This window comes from Parasteatoda tepidariorum, chromosome 7 (assembly GCF_043381705.1).
Source record: "Parasteatoda tepidariorum isolate YZ-2023 chromosome 7, CAS_Ptep_4.0, whole genome shotgun sequence".
In the NCBI taxonomy this organism is placed as follows: domain Eukaryota; kingdom Metazoa; phylum Arthropoda; class Arachnida; order Araneae; family Theridiidae; genus Parasteatoda; species Parasteatoda tepidariorum.
Genome location: NC_092210.1, coordinates 78,905,580 through 78,924,050, shown reverse-complemented (window position 1 = coordinate 78,924,050; position 18,471 = coordinate 78,905,580). Strand labels below are relative to the sequence as shown.

At 27.5% G+C, this 18,471-nt stretch overlaps 1 long non-coding RNA gene across 2 annotated transcripts; it reads left to right on the top strand.

The window, feature by feature from the left end:
- Positions 1–6,942: 6,942 nt before the first annotated feature.
- Positions 6,943–18,064, top strand: LOC139425966 (uncharacterized). 2 transcript variants are annotated; one of them, XR_011637137.1, is made up of 3 exons: positions 6,943–7,059; positions 17,460–17,590; positions 17,664–18,064. It is a non-coding gene; the product is annotated as an uncharacterized lncRNA (long non-coding RNA). The 2 variants fall into 2 exon arrangements; XR_011637136.1 differs by having other exon boundaries at positions 17,460–18,064.
- The last annotated feature ends 407 nt before the right edge of the window (positions 18,065–18,471 follow it).

The following is an 18,471-nucleotide window of genomic DNA, read 5'->3' as shown; positions in this document are numbered from 1 at the left end:
TCTTTAAAGCTTCATTTAGTTAATTATAAGAGATTTTTTTTTAATAATAAAAACATTATTAATGAAGAATTTGATTAAAAATTAAAATAAACTTCTAACTGGTAATTATGAATATTTTTTTTGAAAAATAAAAGTTGCAAAATACGTGTTTAATAGAACTAAAAATTGCTATCAATTTGAAAGAAAAAAACATTTTTTAATTGAGTGACAAATTAAAGAAATAAATTTGACTTGCTTTCGTAGCATCTATTAATTTACTTGCACTTTAAAATGTACAATCTCTGAACAAAATGTTTTTATCTTATTATGCGAATTTCTTAGAGAAATGAATGGGAAAAAAAGGCTGAAATGTTTTGATATCGAAAGTGTAGATAAGAAGTAGAAACTCATTATTTTTTCGTTAATTCTGGAAAGTTAATGAGGAACTCGAGATTTTTAAACAAGTAAATCCCTTTTAATAGGCTAGTTACATCTTTTTTTGTTTTAATTTGAAGCTAGAAGTTTTAAATGTGTCAAAAAAGATGCTATTTTAGATGAATTAGTTTAACGATTTGTTATTTTCGCAATTCGTGTAATAATGTAACTTAATTAAGCTTCTGATTCAAAACTTTAAAAAACTAAACTTTTGTTGGAAAAGTAAGTAATTTTTTAAAAACATGATGGATATATTTTAAAACTTTTTATAAATGTGATATTCAATTTTCCAAATTTTGTGAAATTTCGAACACGAAAAAAGACAGAACTTTGTTTAAAATGGTTAAGTAAATGTGACATTATGAAATAGTCTGAAAAATAACAAGACAAGTAATAAGAAAATTTTTAATTTGTCAACAATTATAAAAAGGCAGCATTATGAAAATATTTTTATTAATAAATGCATAATTTTAATGGCAAATATAATAGTTTGAACATCAAAATATCGCAGACAAATTCCGTAGTTCGCGGCATGTATTAACTAAAGAGAAACTGTAACTTATAAGACTTAATAAATCGGTGAATAAATACATTTCCCTGCAAAGGTAAAAGTAAAAACATTTTTTTTCGAGGTCTAATTTAAAAATAAATGAATGTGAAAAAACAGGAGATATAAAGGAAAACTGCCCTAAGCAGTTCTTTAAGGAAAGGGACTTAGAAATTAACACATAATAAATCAAACACATGATTTCAAACAGAAAAGCACATTTAACACTAAAGCTCCATCTCTAAGAAAACTGTACAATGTGCAAAATAAAAAACGGACCACTTTGAATGACTTTTGATCCAATAATCGGGTCTTCACATTCTGGGACTCAATTTTAATTGTTCGATGTGGTGACCTCAAATGGGATAATTAATTAGAACAGACGCTATTTTAATTTAACGAAAGCGTACTTTCTTTGAATAAACATTCGGATTTAATGTTAGATTAGAATTTCTGATCCAAAAAATATATAGCATAGCTGCAATCTAGGAAATATAGTCCTTATAATTTGGTCAGGAGAGTATTCGAAAATTTGGACTCCCCAATGCAAATTTTATTTTTTGCATATTTCGCTCCATCTTTAGAATTTTGAAAACGAATTTAAAAATTTTCTCACACAATTATAAAATTCGTTTATTCAAAGGTAATTCCATGCAAAAAATAACTTTTAGCAAATATTTATTATTTGATTTAATAATAGTCGAAAAATTTTGAATTGTAAAATACTGAACTTTTGATATCATTTCAAAGAACGAAACGTGTCTTCAGAATTCGATTGGTATCGGAAGCTTAAGAAGTTTTTGATTGTTTTACTTGCAATAAATGCCTGGGGCCGTCAGGTGGTATCGCTGTTCTGCTAACAGCTCTTAGGGGTATATGTAGGGCAATTGAACCCCTTTGTAACACTAGATGCCTATTTTTGCTGTCTTTCTCAAACTTGTGCTATCTGTTTCTTCAAATTGAAATGAGTTTGAAAGAAATTTTAAGCATTTCCATAGAAGTCTATGTAACTAAATGAATCCAACTGCCCCCATAAGCGATGCATATAACAGACACCAAAACTTAATCTATTCAAGCATAGTATTCTTAAAACACTTGAAAGCAATAATTTTGCCCATTTGCTTGGCAAATAAATTAGAAAAATAAATAATAAATCTTCACCTAACTTCTATCTGCAATTTGCACAAACCATCTCTTCAAAGAAACTACGTCAGTGTAAACAATCTCTTGCTATTCTATTTGGTAAAAGAAGTAGACGACAAAAAGTTGAAATTACCAAATGAATAGTAAAATCAAAATCAATGACAGTTCTGTGGAACTTTTTAGAAATTTTATTATTATTCCCTAGAGCATGACACAAAGTTAATGACATTAAGTTTCCCTAGAGCGTGACATTAAGTTAAATGTACTTTTTAGTTTTTACTAAATATGTGTAAATAAGAACTTTAATTTTGAAAACTAGAATTTCCAGTGAAACACTGTCGTACATTTTTATTTTATTACTCGAAATATAGTTTTTTATTACCTGGAATATAATTACTATATAAGTACGATAATTTTACCGGAATTCCTTTATCCATGTGTTACAGCAGGTTACAGGGGTTTACTTAATTAATTTGCTTAAACAATTTCCCCGATTTGGAGTACTGCCCATGTCTGTATGATTTTTCCTTAATACGTTTTCTTCTTTCCCCCCTACTCACAGTAAGGCANAAAATGCGAAAATTGCTCTAAAAATGCCTTATGACATGACTTAAATAAAGTAAAATATTGAACTAAAGCAATGTTTTACTCTTTAAAATTATTATGAGTCATTTCAAAAAATATAAAGCAGTGAAATACTTGTTCTACGTTCATTAAAGTTTGAAAAATATGTTTTATATCCTAAAATAACAAATAAAAGGAAAATATATTGACTCCAAAACATTTTCATTTTGTATTAAAACTTTAATGAATACAACAACTTCCATCACATAATATTGCTAAACATCAGAATTACGTTGGATTTTAAATTTTTTTTTTTGATATCTCGAAATGTAAACGAGCGTTTCCTGTCTGAAAGTAAATTTTTATACCTGGAGAAGCTTCTTTAAACGTCTACTGATGTTATTGGTGCCTACTTGAAAAAGACGGTCTTACTTACTGACAATTATTCTTCAATTTGAAAAGATGTTGCTTCACCTGTAATATAGCCTAGAGATTTTCTTCATTGTTTGGAAGCCAGTGTAATAATAAAAAATTATAACAAAATAATAAAAATTGGAAAAAATTAACAAAAAATTTAAAAAATGCTTTAAAATGCAAAATACGCCAAAAAATTTAAAGAAAAATGCCCTATAAATCTAAAAAAAATGCTCTAAAGGACAAAGAATGTCCAAAAATGCAAAAAATGCAAAAAAATGCAAAAGTCATCAAAATCCGGGCCTTAATAATTACTATATAAGTACGATAATTTTACCAGAATTCTTTTATCCATGGGTAACAGCAGGTTACAGGGGTTTACTTAATTAATTTGCTTAAACAATTTCCCCGGTTTGGGATACTGCCCATGTCTGTATGATTTTTCCTTAATACGTTTTCTTCTTTCCCCCCTACTCACAGTAAGGCATGCAGCTCATAGTGGCACTGGTGAGCTTACTGTAAAACAGACATGACCTTGAGTGCTGGTACTTTTTAAAGTATTTGTACATTATACATTGTAGAATTTATGCTTGTTAAAATATTTTGTGAATTTTTTGTGCAAATCCCTGAAAAGGTTTTAAATCTTTTTGAATAGGTAATAAGCATCTACTTTATATATAATCCATAAAAATATTTCAGATTATCGCTTTTCAACATTAAAAGAGATACACCGTAACAGTTATTCATAAAATGTATGACTTCGATGATTAATAATAATATGTCTTTAGCGATCTGTCAGTTTAGATAATGGAGCTGACATATTCGAATAGGTGAATAATAAGTCACTTAAGTATGAATATGGAAAAGCTCTAGGATCAATAAATACTTCATAATAGCTTGATGAGGGCTGATTTGTATTATGATAGTTAAAGATCCCCGAGGATTTGTCGCAGCTCAGGATGGAAACATATGTGTCGAAAGCAAATGTATGTACACATGATGGCTTTTGAAAAAAATTACTTATCCGGAAATGGCGTACCTTAAAATAACTCCGGAGGAATTACATTTAGTCTTTCACAGAAAATTCTTAATTTTTACAAAATTATTCATTATTTTCTTCTAAAGGAACTAAATTCCTTATTATCTATGCCAGTTTTTTTATACTTTAGTGGTTTTTTTAAACGTTTGTTTCAAGTAAAATGATTTTATGTCAGGTGTTTGAATCTCAGAGGTTTGGGGATTTACGTGACATGCATTGACAAATACTTTCGTGGCATAAAATATTCTTTAGATATTTCAGAAATTTTTTCAATCTGAAAAAATAAATAATAGCAAAATAAATAAAATGGTTTTTGCATTTCTCAAAAATGTCCCTATGTTGTTTTAGAAATATATAATCTTATGCTGCATAGTACAATTCTATGAAAGTTTTGCTTGAACTATTTCATTTAAGCTTCAAATATATTCATTTTGAGACTAGTTATGCCCACTTGAACCTTACTTCAGTTTATGGTAGCTGCCAATTGAAAGGCATTGATTTCAGTGACTAGCTTATTATCATGAAATTTAGATCTACTCTCTTTGTTTTTATGTATGAAAGATTTCTAAGATATGTATGTTAACAGGAAAATAGGTGTCTTAAATTAACCAGGTAATTTACAAAGCAGTAAGAATTCAATATTTAGCTTATGCTAGCTGGTACTGGCGTAACAAAAGGCCGGAAAAATGTTCCTTTAATGCTCATATAGTTTATTGATGAAATTAAAAATGTAAAAAAGAATATTTTTACAGTATTATTTCAGGAAATTTAGATATCATATAGAAGTAAACACTAAATATCTCGATAAATAGTTTTTTTTAGTTCTTTTGACTACAATAGTGTAAGAAATGAATAAAATTGCTCAGATCGTATTGAGTGAAAAAGAACAAAACGGAATAAACTAGCTTCTAGTTAAAACTTTCGTAAACAACAATGTATAATATACCTAAAATTGAACCCAAAAATTTGTTTTCAGTGTTTTTAAGAATCGGGCCCAAATAAGATTTTTTTTGAATTTTCGGGAAACTTAGAATAACTTATCTTATTCACGATCCCCTTCACTAAGTTTGTTGAAAAAGTTTGGTGATCTTAGTAGAATCTTTCAGAAAACAAAGGTGAATTTAAAAATCGAAAATTTAAAATAAAATCCAAGTTAAAATCACTAAAGTCAAAAAACTATAATTGGTGAGATTGAGATTGCGTTAAAAAAAAACTTTTGAAAACAGCTTTAAAAGATTTAAGGCTTTAAATCTTTCAAAGCTTTAAATCTTTTAAAGCTTTTAAGTTTAATTTGAAACTACTAGTGAAGGGATTGAAATTCCGGAGCATGGAATAAAAAATTTAAATTCGATTGTCAAATATTATAAATATTGACTTTTAAATTTATATTGAAAATACCATGTGGGCCAATTTACTGCCTCTGAAATGCAATCGAGAATATTGCGATTCAGAGAATTGAGGAATTTTTTCATTTATGAAATTAAAGTGAAATATTTTCTTCTTTGAAAAAATTTCTGGTTAATCGAAAGTTAATACAGTTTTAAGTGCAGTTTCGCAATTTTTTTCCACATTTTTTGGCTTTAAATATTGAGCATTTATTGTTTGAGAAAAATTCATTTCTCCCTCTCGAGATCTTCTATTCTTTACAAGCTCGCATTTGCCTTAATTTCAAAAGTAGAAGAAAATGAATAAATGAAATGAGAGAGAAAGGTCAGATGGTGCCTGATATAAATTTCAACATTTAAATCGAAATTTTTAAAAATATAAAAGACTCCCGAGTGATGCAATTTTTTTCCAATATGAACATACGTATATTATATACTATTTATTATATATATTATATTAAGATATATCATTATATATCCTTAACAAGTAAAACTGCTACTCATTTATAACTTCTTATTATGTTTCACATTCTGCATTCCTAAATTTTCTTTTTCACGTTCAGTTGATTATATTTTTTAAATCCAAGCGCAATCACACAGTTCGGTATTATTAGCGTATTAGCAAAATATTCTTAAGTAAAATTATATTAATTATAAACTATATGAAAAAATGATCTTTTGTATTCGAAAATATCGAATTTTTTTACTTATTTGAAAAAAAAAATCAAAGATGACTGAGGCGAATAACTGGGTCTCCTAGTATGTATAATGATGAGACAAAAAATGCTAAAATATTTTATTTTTGCAATCAAAGCAATATTACAGTTATATGTTTTATTATATATTTTATAATATTGTTCTTTCTAAGGAGACTTTCATGACGGACCCTTTGCTAGACTTTTTGAGAGTGTATGAACTCATGGGTAATGTCTAGCTGCCGCTAGACAGTGAGGGGATTAGTCACACAAATAATAATTGTTCTAAGACTGCACCTTTTCTTTTTAAAATAACTAGGAATATTTAAGAAAATTAAAAAATATTAATAATTGTAGAAATTTTAAATGCATAAAAATAAAAAATAAATAAATAAAATAATAATAAAAAAGCAATAGCATAAGTAATAATAGCAAAAATAAAAGCAATTTTAAATTTAGTATAAAAAGAAGAGGAAAGTTTCTAAGAACAGGAAGGCTTTTAAGAAGAGAAAAGCTTCACAAAACGATTTCGTAAAAAAATTAAACAAATGTCTTGGATTAAAATGCATTACAGGCAGTTGTAAAAATATTTTGGTAGTCATTTTTAAAATGATATAATATTATTTTTTCTCCATGAAACTTCCTTTTCATTTCAGCGGTTTCCCTATATGCCACTTGACATATACACATACATTTTATTTTATTATAAGTTTTGCTGTCTCTTTGGCTTAAATGGCTTACTTTCTTTCGATGACAAGGCTTAATATCAAATATTTCAAAGAAAGATGTCCTAGCAGATTCGATTTCCTTTAAACCGCTTTTGATGTGAAGAAACTATTGTTTTTACTCTTTCATTTTGTAAGTAATCTTTTTTTTTAAAAAAAAGTTTGAACAAATTCTGTATCATTACGTTCTTTTGTTTTGCTGAAATGAAATTGCTCCAAAGCTTTAGAACTTCAAATTCGGTTTTTTTCTCTTGCGCATTGTTTTCAAATATGTGTCAAGCCGTATTTATGATTCTCATTTCATTTCATGAGAGCATTATTTATTCTAAAAAATTACCATGTCTTATAAAATAAAGAATAATATTTCATTATTTTTTCTCAACTGGAAGTTTACAAAATAAGTTTGAAAGCTGTCAATTGCAACCTTTGATTTACAGTTTGCATACGCTATCGAGTATTTTACTAATATTAGCTGACTCATTCTAATTAAAACATCATGGTATACATATATATATATATANGTAATAACAGGGCTACAACCCTGTTATCAGTGTTGTATTTAGCTTGAAATAATTGCAGTCGTAAGCCATCAGACGTTCTAAACAGGTTTATTTAAATGTAGGCTGGTATTGATAACAATTCACTTCCACACTTCCTACGGGAGGGGAATGGACAAGACTTCTGACCATTCCGGAACAGCTTATCAGGATCAAATCATGATGAAAAGAACACGCAAAATTATGTGTTCTTACGTTTTATACCAACACAGATTTGAGGTAAAAAGGCACACTTCGTACATTCCTTGTAACCTAACGCAAAGAAAAAGGGAACGATTCTAAAAATAACTCTTTCTTTGAAATATAAATCTATTTATATTTCAATGGTATGTTTTCAGCCTTGAATTCCCAAAATAGAATCTCTCTACGCTTATTCTTTAACAAAGACATTTTATGAAAACTTCTTTTATTAATACAAAAGTATTTACTTTTTGTATTATATATATATATATATATATATATACAATGTACAACGTACATTATATTGTACAATCTTCATACTTAATTATCTATAATTCCCATCAAATTTAAAACATAGTGATAATATTAATTTTAATTACTTTTTAATACTATATAAGTATTAAAAAAGAAAATATTATTGTAGCGAGGTTTTACTATTAGATTTGCACAAGGTGGTAAAATTACCTAGCGCAAATCCAGTTTTCGGGTCAAACCAAGGTAAAAGACGAATCAATTGTGGTTTTTTACTCCAGTATGAACATGCCTTAAAAATATATCGCACTATCCTCTATTCACGCTTTAGTTAAATTTATGTTTATTAATTTATGTAATTCTTAATAGGAGGAAAAATTAATAAAAAAATGAAAGTAAATTGTAAAATAAATTACAAGGTACAAGGTAACCAGTGCCGGGTAATACTCATTTATATCCGGTACAGCAATATTCAGAATTATAGTAAAATAATTCCTATAAATTATTATTAAAATTATTCCTATAAGTCATTTGAGAAATTTATGTATTTCAACATTTTCTTAATAATCTAATTGAATTAATTGTATGGACATGACATATTGTACTTTTGTGTAGAATTTTAATTCAGGGAACCCTTAGAAAGAATGAACACCTTTTGATCAGAGAAATATGTTCTCTGATGAGAAGTGTTTGCTTTGAATAGAGACATAAAAATTCAGAGTCTAATTACGGAACAATTTTAACCAAATAAATATGATAGTATAATGAGGAATTATGAATTTCAATTGATATTTTTTATAAAGTTAATGAATGCGATAGACATGTATTTCTCTCATGCTGAATTTATTGCTTTCAGAAAATTTGTAAATTACGTAACATCTTTTTATTATTGGCATTTGTAGGGTTAGAATTTTATAGAAGTATAACAGACAACAGTTTCTAACAAAATGTGAATGCTTTTTCACTAATAAAAGATAAATAATTCGAATGTGGTTATTAGTTTGAGCATCATTGGAGTTTAATTTCCTGGAAAATAAAAGCTCATGTTAAAATCGATACAGTTGTTTCAACAAATGTTAATAAATAAATTTTTTGAGGTAATTTTTTCTTTAGAAACAAAAAAAAATCATTTTTATTCTTACTTTACTAGATATAAAAATGATTTTGGAAACATTTTATCACATTTTCAGTATAATTTGTTTTTACGTTTAAAATTGAAAAGAAGCATTAATGAATGAAATTGGTTATCTGTAACTTGAAACTAAATTTATACTAGTAAGAGTGTTTCTTACTCGTTATAGCTCAATAAATTCTATTTCCAACCAATTAAGTTAACGTTCTCTTACCTGCGGTTAAACTTAGGTTTTTTTAGAAGTTTTTTTTCCCGTGTAACGCAAATACGCATTAGTTTCATAGATAAGGAATGAAACAAAATTTTCCCCTTACTTGCAGCTTGATCTTGGAGTTTCTTTATCTTTTGAGAGTTTAAAATGATTAGGATACGTATATTGATTTGTTACATTAAAGACATCAAAACGTGTTATTAATCTTCTGAGTCAAAATTCAAAAATTTATATATTCTTTTTGTTATAACATTTTAAGTATTGATTTCGTTTTCTGTGGTATCTTTTTTGATTACTTTATATTACTTCCAGTAAAATTATTGGAAAAAATATAAATTTTTTTGGAATTTATTATAAAAGTTTACGTGTGATTAAATTTTTGTTCCAAACTGCATTAGAAAACTTGAAAACGCAAAGATTTATTATACGATTGTATTTACATTCTGAACTTAGGTGATTGTACTTATATTGAAGTATTTTGAATTATTTTTTTCAAATCCATATTTTAATATTTATAAATGAAAAATTAAAAGCAATAAACTTGTTACTTATTTCTTTCGAATTTTTTCTTTTTTACTCAAAAGTAGGTACTTGTGACGAACTGATATAGTGAGGCATTTTAGTCACATAAAATGGAAGAAAAAAATACTAATTTTATTTTTATTATTTTGTGATTTTTTTTTTATTTTTATTATTTTGTTTGTAATTTCCCACTCCAAAATATAAACAGTACACATAAAAAATCATGTAGTAAATAGGCCACGTGAAAATGACTGTTATTATGAGAATGAATCAGGCATATAAAAATATTTCTCTCCTGCTTAAGTATCAATATTTTTCACAGTAAATCTTAAAAGGTGAATACATAAATGTTGAATCTTTAACATTTACATGGCTCGAAACTAGATGCTTAAAAAAACTCATCTTCAACCATCAGTTATAATACGTATTTAATGACGGTAGAGCTCAATCTTAGGAATTTTTTATTTTATTTTAAAGAAATGTCGCAGCATATTAAGTTAGTTTGACATACATATGTTAGTAATATTGAAAATGGACTCTAGGTATTTCGCTTGTAACCGTTATTGATTGCTGAAGATTGCTTTGGGGTATTGCTGATGGCCAAACGGAAATGCCAATGGAGAGAATTAAACTTCAAAATAATAGAGGTAAGTCAGATATATGACTGACAATGCTCGAATAGTTTGAAGTTTAGAGTTAGTTCCAAAGAAAATACACTTTTCTATACAATAGCCCTAAAAGTCATATAATATTATCAGTTTAATGAAGATTCTTTAATACGATATGTTTAAAATCAGAAATAGAACGAAATTTCTCTCTTTTGATTTCAATAAGAAAATAAATGATTATATAATATAATTGACTAATATATGTAATAAAATAAATGACTCTACATTTTAAAGCTAAACTTGCCTCTTGGTTTTCCAAAATGTTAAAAATCTTAACCACATTATCATTCATATATGCTGCAACTGCCAAGTTTAATCATAATAACATACTTCATAAATTTGATTAATGATGCTATGGTTTGCTGCGATATTCTTTGTCGGAAATTTGGCTCAATTTTAAGCCTTATAATGGCACCAGCAATTTCACACCGTAATATGTTTGGCTACTAAATTTCCAGACGATAGTTTAAGTCACGAAATTGGACACAAAAATGTACTTTTCCTAAATAAACACGCTTTTCATCATCTGTTCGAAATCGAAATCAACGAAGTCAAATTTCTGACCGCCAAACTATAGGGGGTTGACGAAATCTGTGAAATATGGTCTAAATAGTTTGGAACGGTCAAAAGCTTGTTAGTTTTGCTCTTAGCGTATTTCATCACATCTCGAGAACTTTTTAAGCAAATTCTAAATCCATGCAAAATTTTTTTTAGTAACTATTTATTTATTTATCTTGTTCAGTTTACCTTCTATCATATGTACGGTAAACTGGTTTTACCTGGGGAGATGTAGGGTTACATTGGAACACTCTAATTTTGTAAAGTTTAATGACATATATATATATATATATATATATATATATATNGTCGTTGAACAGCCGACCCAATTTTTGGGTTTACAACTACTAATCTTCAACTACGTAGCCTTGTAATTTTGAACCCAATCCAGAAGACAAGGGAACTCATGGATAAAGTATTGGGAGAAATTTACCTTCGAGGAGCACTTTTTGATGGAATTAACCCACGGTTAGCCAGACGGCAATGGGACTCAAACCAGTCTACCACTGAGGATATTTCACGTCAGCACTGCGGTCGGTGCAAGCCGGATGCGGAATTCTTACAGACCTGCATACCTGCCAACCTTTACGCATTTGGCGTAAAATTTAGTCCCTATATTTAAAGTGGTAGTAAAATGTATGCTTTGTATACATTCCTTGCATTTATAAATTTAATTTATAATCTTTTTGATCTGACACTATTTTAAAAAAAGTAAGCACATATATTAATATGTAATACTTTCGTAGAAGTCTGCACAAGCTTGTTCAAATTGCAGCGTATTTTTTTGCCTATAATTGCAATTCATATTTCCATTTGACTACCACTTTCGAAAATCATCCTTGGAAAGTCTAAAAGTTGGCAGGTATGATATATATATATATTTATGAAACGTGCTTTTTTAAACGTTGCAAAAGGCATTTAGTTAGCATTAGTAAATACTTTTATAGTTCCGAAAAATGCTTTTATCTATAAAAATAAGATTAGTAAAAATTTATTTCATTATAATTAGTTCGATGCATAATAAAAGCTGCACTAATTTCCTTTTTTTCGCATTTTAAAAACATTAAAAATCATTTGCATTTTAAAAAGAAATTAAACAGTAATAAACCGAATATTAAATATACTGTCGTAAGAACAAGAATTCATCAGTAAAATACTTCTTAATAAGTAAAAATGAAACTAGAATAAATAATTAATTACGTTAAGTGTCAAATGAGCCTGTTTAATAATTCTCAAAGAGTATACAGGAAGATTTACTTTCTTTTGACATGATCGAAATATCTTGGATAAAATTATTTTTTTGAAGCAAAAGAAAATAATAGTTTTAAAAACAAGTCAAACTGTGCAAAGACTATCACATTTTCTTTCTAGCTGTCTTGAATACTGCACATTAATCTAAAAAAAAAAACGATCATAATACTAAATAATTATCTAACTTTTGTTATAGATTTTTGCAACTTAATGGATTATCTGTGTCAGATTTGTCAAAGTGATCGTTAAAACCGATAGATAATTCTTTTTTGATAGGATTTTGTGTCGCTACCCCGGTAGCACAAAAATTATTAATTACAATGAGGGCAAAGATTAAACAGGCTTTTTGTTAAGAAACTTAGCTTGTAAAATGTATATTTAGTAAACTAATGATAGAGAGATAAAAACTGAAGTAGGGGATATATTCTTAAGAACTCGTCAAACTTAATTTTTTTTTTTGAAAAAAAAATTCTAAGTAACTTTTTACTTAATTCTTAATTTTGTTCTGTTTTTCTAATTAATTTTGATCGTTTATCTCACATTGTAGTATTTTTATTTAAGCAACTTTTATTATTATTTTTACATTTGTCAGAGGTATTTTTATTTTTAAGATTAATAGTATTTTTTTAAAAATTTTTTCCGGTGGAAGAATTTATTATCAGTTGCAAATCTTCAATAAAAATTTCTCCAAAAGTTTAAATTATTTTGTCATTGAAACTGTTCTATGCGTTTTCAAAAATGTGCGACTTGAAAAGCATTTAAACGCTTAAAAAATGTAACTTATTTTTAATGGAGCATTGATTCGATAAAAAATACTTTTTCCAATAATTTTAAAGCTTGAGAATCTTTTTAATCGATTTTACATGAATTCACGTAAAATATTGAAATTTATTGTTTTTATATTACACCAAATACCACTTTTGCAAACGATTCTTGTAAGAGTAGAAAATAAAAGTAAATTTGAACTAGCGTTTTAATATTTTTTTTGAAATTAAAGTATTTTGCTGATAATTAGCTCGCTACCACTGGTCAATTCACTGCTCGAATTTTGATTTTAAAATTTATGGTAAAATAACGGCTGCAGTTTGTCCATCCGATTAACCGTAAAGTTTACGGTAAAGATCATTTTTCACCTTTATGGTTTTGAAACCGTTTACAACTGGTTGGGTTATAAAACCACGAATACAAAGCTGTACAGTGTTTAAACCATTTACAACTAGCATGGTTTAAAAACTGCGAAAAATAAATTTAACTGGACATAGGCGTTTCGTTAGAAAATTGGCATTGGAGAGTTAATACTGGAATCACTTCGTGTGTTGAAGGGAATAGAAGAAATATTACGGTTTGTCACCCGTTCTGTCGGTCATGAGATTGATAGATTGATAGATAGAGAGATACGGCTAATCTAAGCCGTATTGGATATAATATGTAAGCAGTTGCAAAGAGCTAAGTGGTTTCATTAGATGGGCTTAATTAGTGCAATAAAATTCTGATTGTAACCGTATTAGATAAAAACAGTTAATAAAAGGTTTTTCACACAGTTAAAAATTGGATTACCATCTAACTTATAGTTATTTGACTGTTTTGTTTGAATAGAGTAAAACAACAATTAAATAAATAGTTATTAAACCATTTCTTTCCTAGAAATTTCTAACAGCGTGCTAACGGAAAGTTGAAATTTTTGAAATACTGCAATATACCAATACTGCAGTTGCAAGCATATATTCACATATTTTGGTCAAAAACAAGAATACATAATACTTTTTAATCTTTATTATTCCTTTGCATGACCTTTCTCTGTATTCCTTTTTCTCTGTAATTTATGTGAAAAAATGAACTAAGGGGAATATTTTGCATTATGCAATCCATTTTTTTATTCTTTGCTTTTAGGTAGTTTATGTGTCTTGCAATATTACTCAAAAAGGGCCACTTTGCTTTTGGTGAAATATTTCTTCAATTGTTTTAAATCTTGATAAAATTATAGGAAGGATAGTTTTACTATCAATTTTAGCTATCAATTTTTCCACTATTTATTATCCTTTTTCTTCTTATTATTATTATCCTACTTTTATAATTTATTTATTATATTTGTTTGGCATTTATCGACAGACGTTAACTGAAAACATTTTTTATAGTTATATTAGAAAATTAACTATATTAAAAAAGTCATTATAAATTATTAATAGTTTATTATTACATAAAATTTCAATTTTCCAACTATTTTCAATGGTTGAAGTGTAGAAAATGTTTAACTAACTTCAAATTAACTCTTTTTATAGGACATGGAAATTTTAACAACTACTTTCTTAGGTTTAATTTAAATAATTATAATTTATGTTCTTGCGTCAGCATGTTGACACTGTAGAATACACTATATTTTATTGTAATTTATATTCAAGTCAAAGAGAAGGCTTAATAAAAGAACTGAGACACTGAAGTATTTCTTGGCCACATGTTTTGCCCTTGTTTGCTAAATGTACTGAAAATCTAAATATTTTGTGTAATTTTGTTTACTATGTTGCTTGTTTTGAGTTATTTTTGTTTTATGTTGTTTGTGTTTTGTGTTGTTTTTGTCTTGTGTTGTTTTCGTTTTGTGTTGCTTTTGTTTCGTAATTTTGTTGCACTTTGCCAACTTACATCTATAAGCTTGATGTTATACCTTGTGGAGCATGAGGAATTATGCAATAAATTTAAATAAAAAATATTTATCGTTTCAGTTGTAACTGTAAGCAACTTTAAATAATTTATAATTCTTTAGTAATTAGTAACTAAATATATTGATCTTAAAATGTTGCATGATAGGTAACAGTGTCATGCATCTACGTTACATTAAAATGAGATAATAACACTTATTAAAAAATAGACAAAATAGTAATCAAGGGAAAAAAAGGGTATGTTAAATGAGTTTTTCGGGAACAGAACGTTAGATGACGAATGTATAAATCATTTTCACGTAAATACCACTGTAATTTTTACAATTGTTTTACTAATGACAGTCAAGTATCTGGATCTACATTGTTTATTAATAGTCTTATACCATTCTTCTGTTCAAAGATAGTGTACAAAATGAATACCAACGAATAAATTCATTATGTATGAAATATTCAATTATAAATCATAACAGGACTATAATGTAATAATGTAAAGAGTTTTGTTCTGGGCAGAATTTACAATAAAAGCAAGAAAAAATGAAAAAAATAGAGAACAAATTGAAATTAAAATTTCATTAATATTTAATTTCAAATCATCAATATTTTATTTTAATTTTTTTTCTTTTTCCTATTTCAAAAATTGAAATACCAATCCTCAAAACTTTTATTCAAATTTCTGAGTTAAATATTTAAATTTTCGAAGAAAGATATTTTTTGAAAAGTCTTTCACTGCTTCATATTACACATAAAGGTAATTAATGTTGGTATTTTTATTATTTTTTTTGTTGCCTAAGGAGTCTAGTCGATAGTGCCTTGGATTATAAAAAAATCATAATTAGATTTTTGGATTATAAGTTACTATAAGTGGCAAAATTCTCTGTATTTTGAGCCTATTTTTATATTTAAAAATAATTCACTTTAAAATTTGATAAATTTTTAAATAAAAACCATAATGAAACTAGAAAGAATAAAAATCTTTGTTAGAGATAGAAGTGCTTGAAAAAAACTGAATCTGAGTAATGAAATTTAAATAATAAAGCAGAATAATGCAAAAACATTAATCAAAATAAATAGATAAGTATAGTTTTTTTTTTACAAAATAGGCTTATTAATTATTAACTAAAATAAAGTATTCCTGAGAATAATTATTTTTAAATAGAAAATTTGAATATGATTTACTTATAAATTTCATGCTCTGAACATTTGAAAGCTGTTACAAAATTTTATTTATTTAACGATTTATCCCAAAGAAATAAAATGAATTTATTTCGTTTTGTATTATGATCAAATTTTCACTTTTCAGACATAATTAAGAAAGATGGAAAGCATATTATTTGTGAAATTTACGCATATCTTTATCGATTTTGCTGTATTTCGTATGTTTATCTCTAATTCATAATCAAATGTATTATTCAGAAAATTCCTTTTTTTAAATGATACCGCTGTTAATGACCGTACTTTTTATTGTTTAAATCTGGGATTTTCCAAGTGTGCCCCGGGGTGCCCCGAAATGTTCATAACTTCCAGAATTATATTAAAACTGTTTAATATTATTCTGCTTTTGTTCAAAAGGAAACAATATCAAGATAGAATTGATTGAGTTTATCTAATATTTTAAGAAATAAGTGCCGTGTCTTAAATAAAAAAACTATAAGTTTCTTATTGCTTTTGCAACTTTATAGTTACGCAAATTAAATTTTAAAAATAAAGCTCTTCAAATCAGCACCCGCAGCTTGAAACTAAATGTAATTGAAGGAAAACAAAGTAGCTATATTGGACTATATTTCACGATTTGTGAAACTAGAAATACCAAGAATTTTTGAAATTCTTTTAAAGAAAAATTACTTTGAAGAATTTCAAAGCTTTTTTGGAGACAGAAAAATATCTACTCTTTGCTGTCCATTTAATCTACAGAATTCTTTTTAATAATTCTCTCTAAATAGTCTGCATATTTTTGAACAGAAAAGATACCTTAAGGTATTTTGAAATTTTTTTTTGTCGAAAACAATGAAGACAACCATATGAAAGCTTTGTTCCAAATTTCTTAAGATTTTTTGCAGCTTTAGCTGGGGCAGTAGCAGACTCAACCATCGAATTCAAAAAATTCACTAAATTTTTTAGTGTGTATGGTACTTTCTCTTTCTTTAATTATTATATATTAATTATGATATATTCTTTTTAAATACAATTTGTTTGAGCACATTTTTAGTATGAGTTGTATTAACTATATTCTCACCACTTACTCTTAATATTTCAGTATGATAGTTACACACATTACATGTATGTAATAAATATAACACGAATAGGTTGCCCTTAGATAATTTTAAATCTCGTGAGATTACTTTAACGAGAAAAATGGCTGTGGGGATCCTAGGTGTAGGTTATAAAATTCTAAATTTATTAAATTTTTTCATTACATTTTGAACCATTATATTGTAACAGAACAAGTTTTTCGATTATAACTATGTATATACAAAAGATATTTTATGCTAGATCTTTTTAGAATATTGAATATTAAATATTTACATTGAATATTTACTATTGAATATAGAATATTTACAAAGGATATTGAATATTTACGCCACTCTGGAACAGGACCGATGGTGACGCTTTTGATTCATGTTCGAAATGATCCGATGTCAATAGAGATGCGTGCATCCACTCAAATACAAAGAGGTGAATGTAGGTATTAATCAACTAGCAACTTTCCGCAAGGAGAGTTTTCAACATCCTAATCATATGTGAACTTTTCTAGCCACTTCGAACCACCAATGCATGATTGTTGAAAGAAATATTCGATGAGATATCTAGCCTTATGAAGAGGTGATCGAACACTGACGCAAACCATGGAAAGTCAATACTCTCATAACTATACAAGTTGAGAGGCATTTTCTGTACATACAGGGGAAAGACAAAATTACGGAAATACATCTCTACTTACTCACCAGATAGCAAAGATTGTCACAGTGACGTCATAATAGACTCAAAAATGGCCACAGCAGTCATAGTCACCGGTGTGAAGGTTTTGAATTGTCTCAAGGAAGGTCATAATGTAACTTTGATCTTGTTGTGATATGACATAAAAGTCTCCATGACTCTTTACTGTGACTTTTGTAGCTTGGCAGTCGCAAATAAACTTTACTGGGACTAAAGTCACTCGGACACTTTGTTGTTATTTTGTGAAACTTTAATCCATTGAAAGTTATATGGAAACCATTTCATGGCTAGTCTTACTGAAGTTACAAAAGTATGTTTTGTGACTTATATATCTCATTCTGTTCTAATATTTACTTTTTGTTGAATTGTTTCGTTGAAGTCGCGTGTTTACTTTTATGCGACTTGTTTCACTAAGGCTACGATTCCACTGTATATAGAACAGTCATTTCCAACATTTAGAAATCTTGTAAGAACTTTTTTGCGACTTATCTCTTACAATTAAATATGCGAATCCCAATAGAGTCGCAAATGATCACAATTATTACATTTAAAAGTGTGACCTGTTTAAAGATTTCTTAAAGCCTTCATACCTGACCTTGAGAAAGAATTCGTTTCTGTAAACTTGC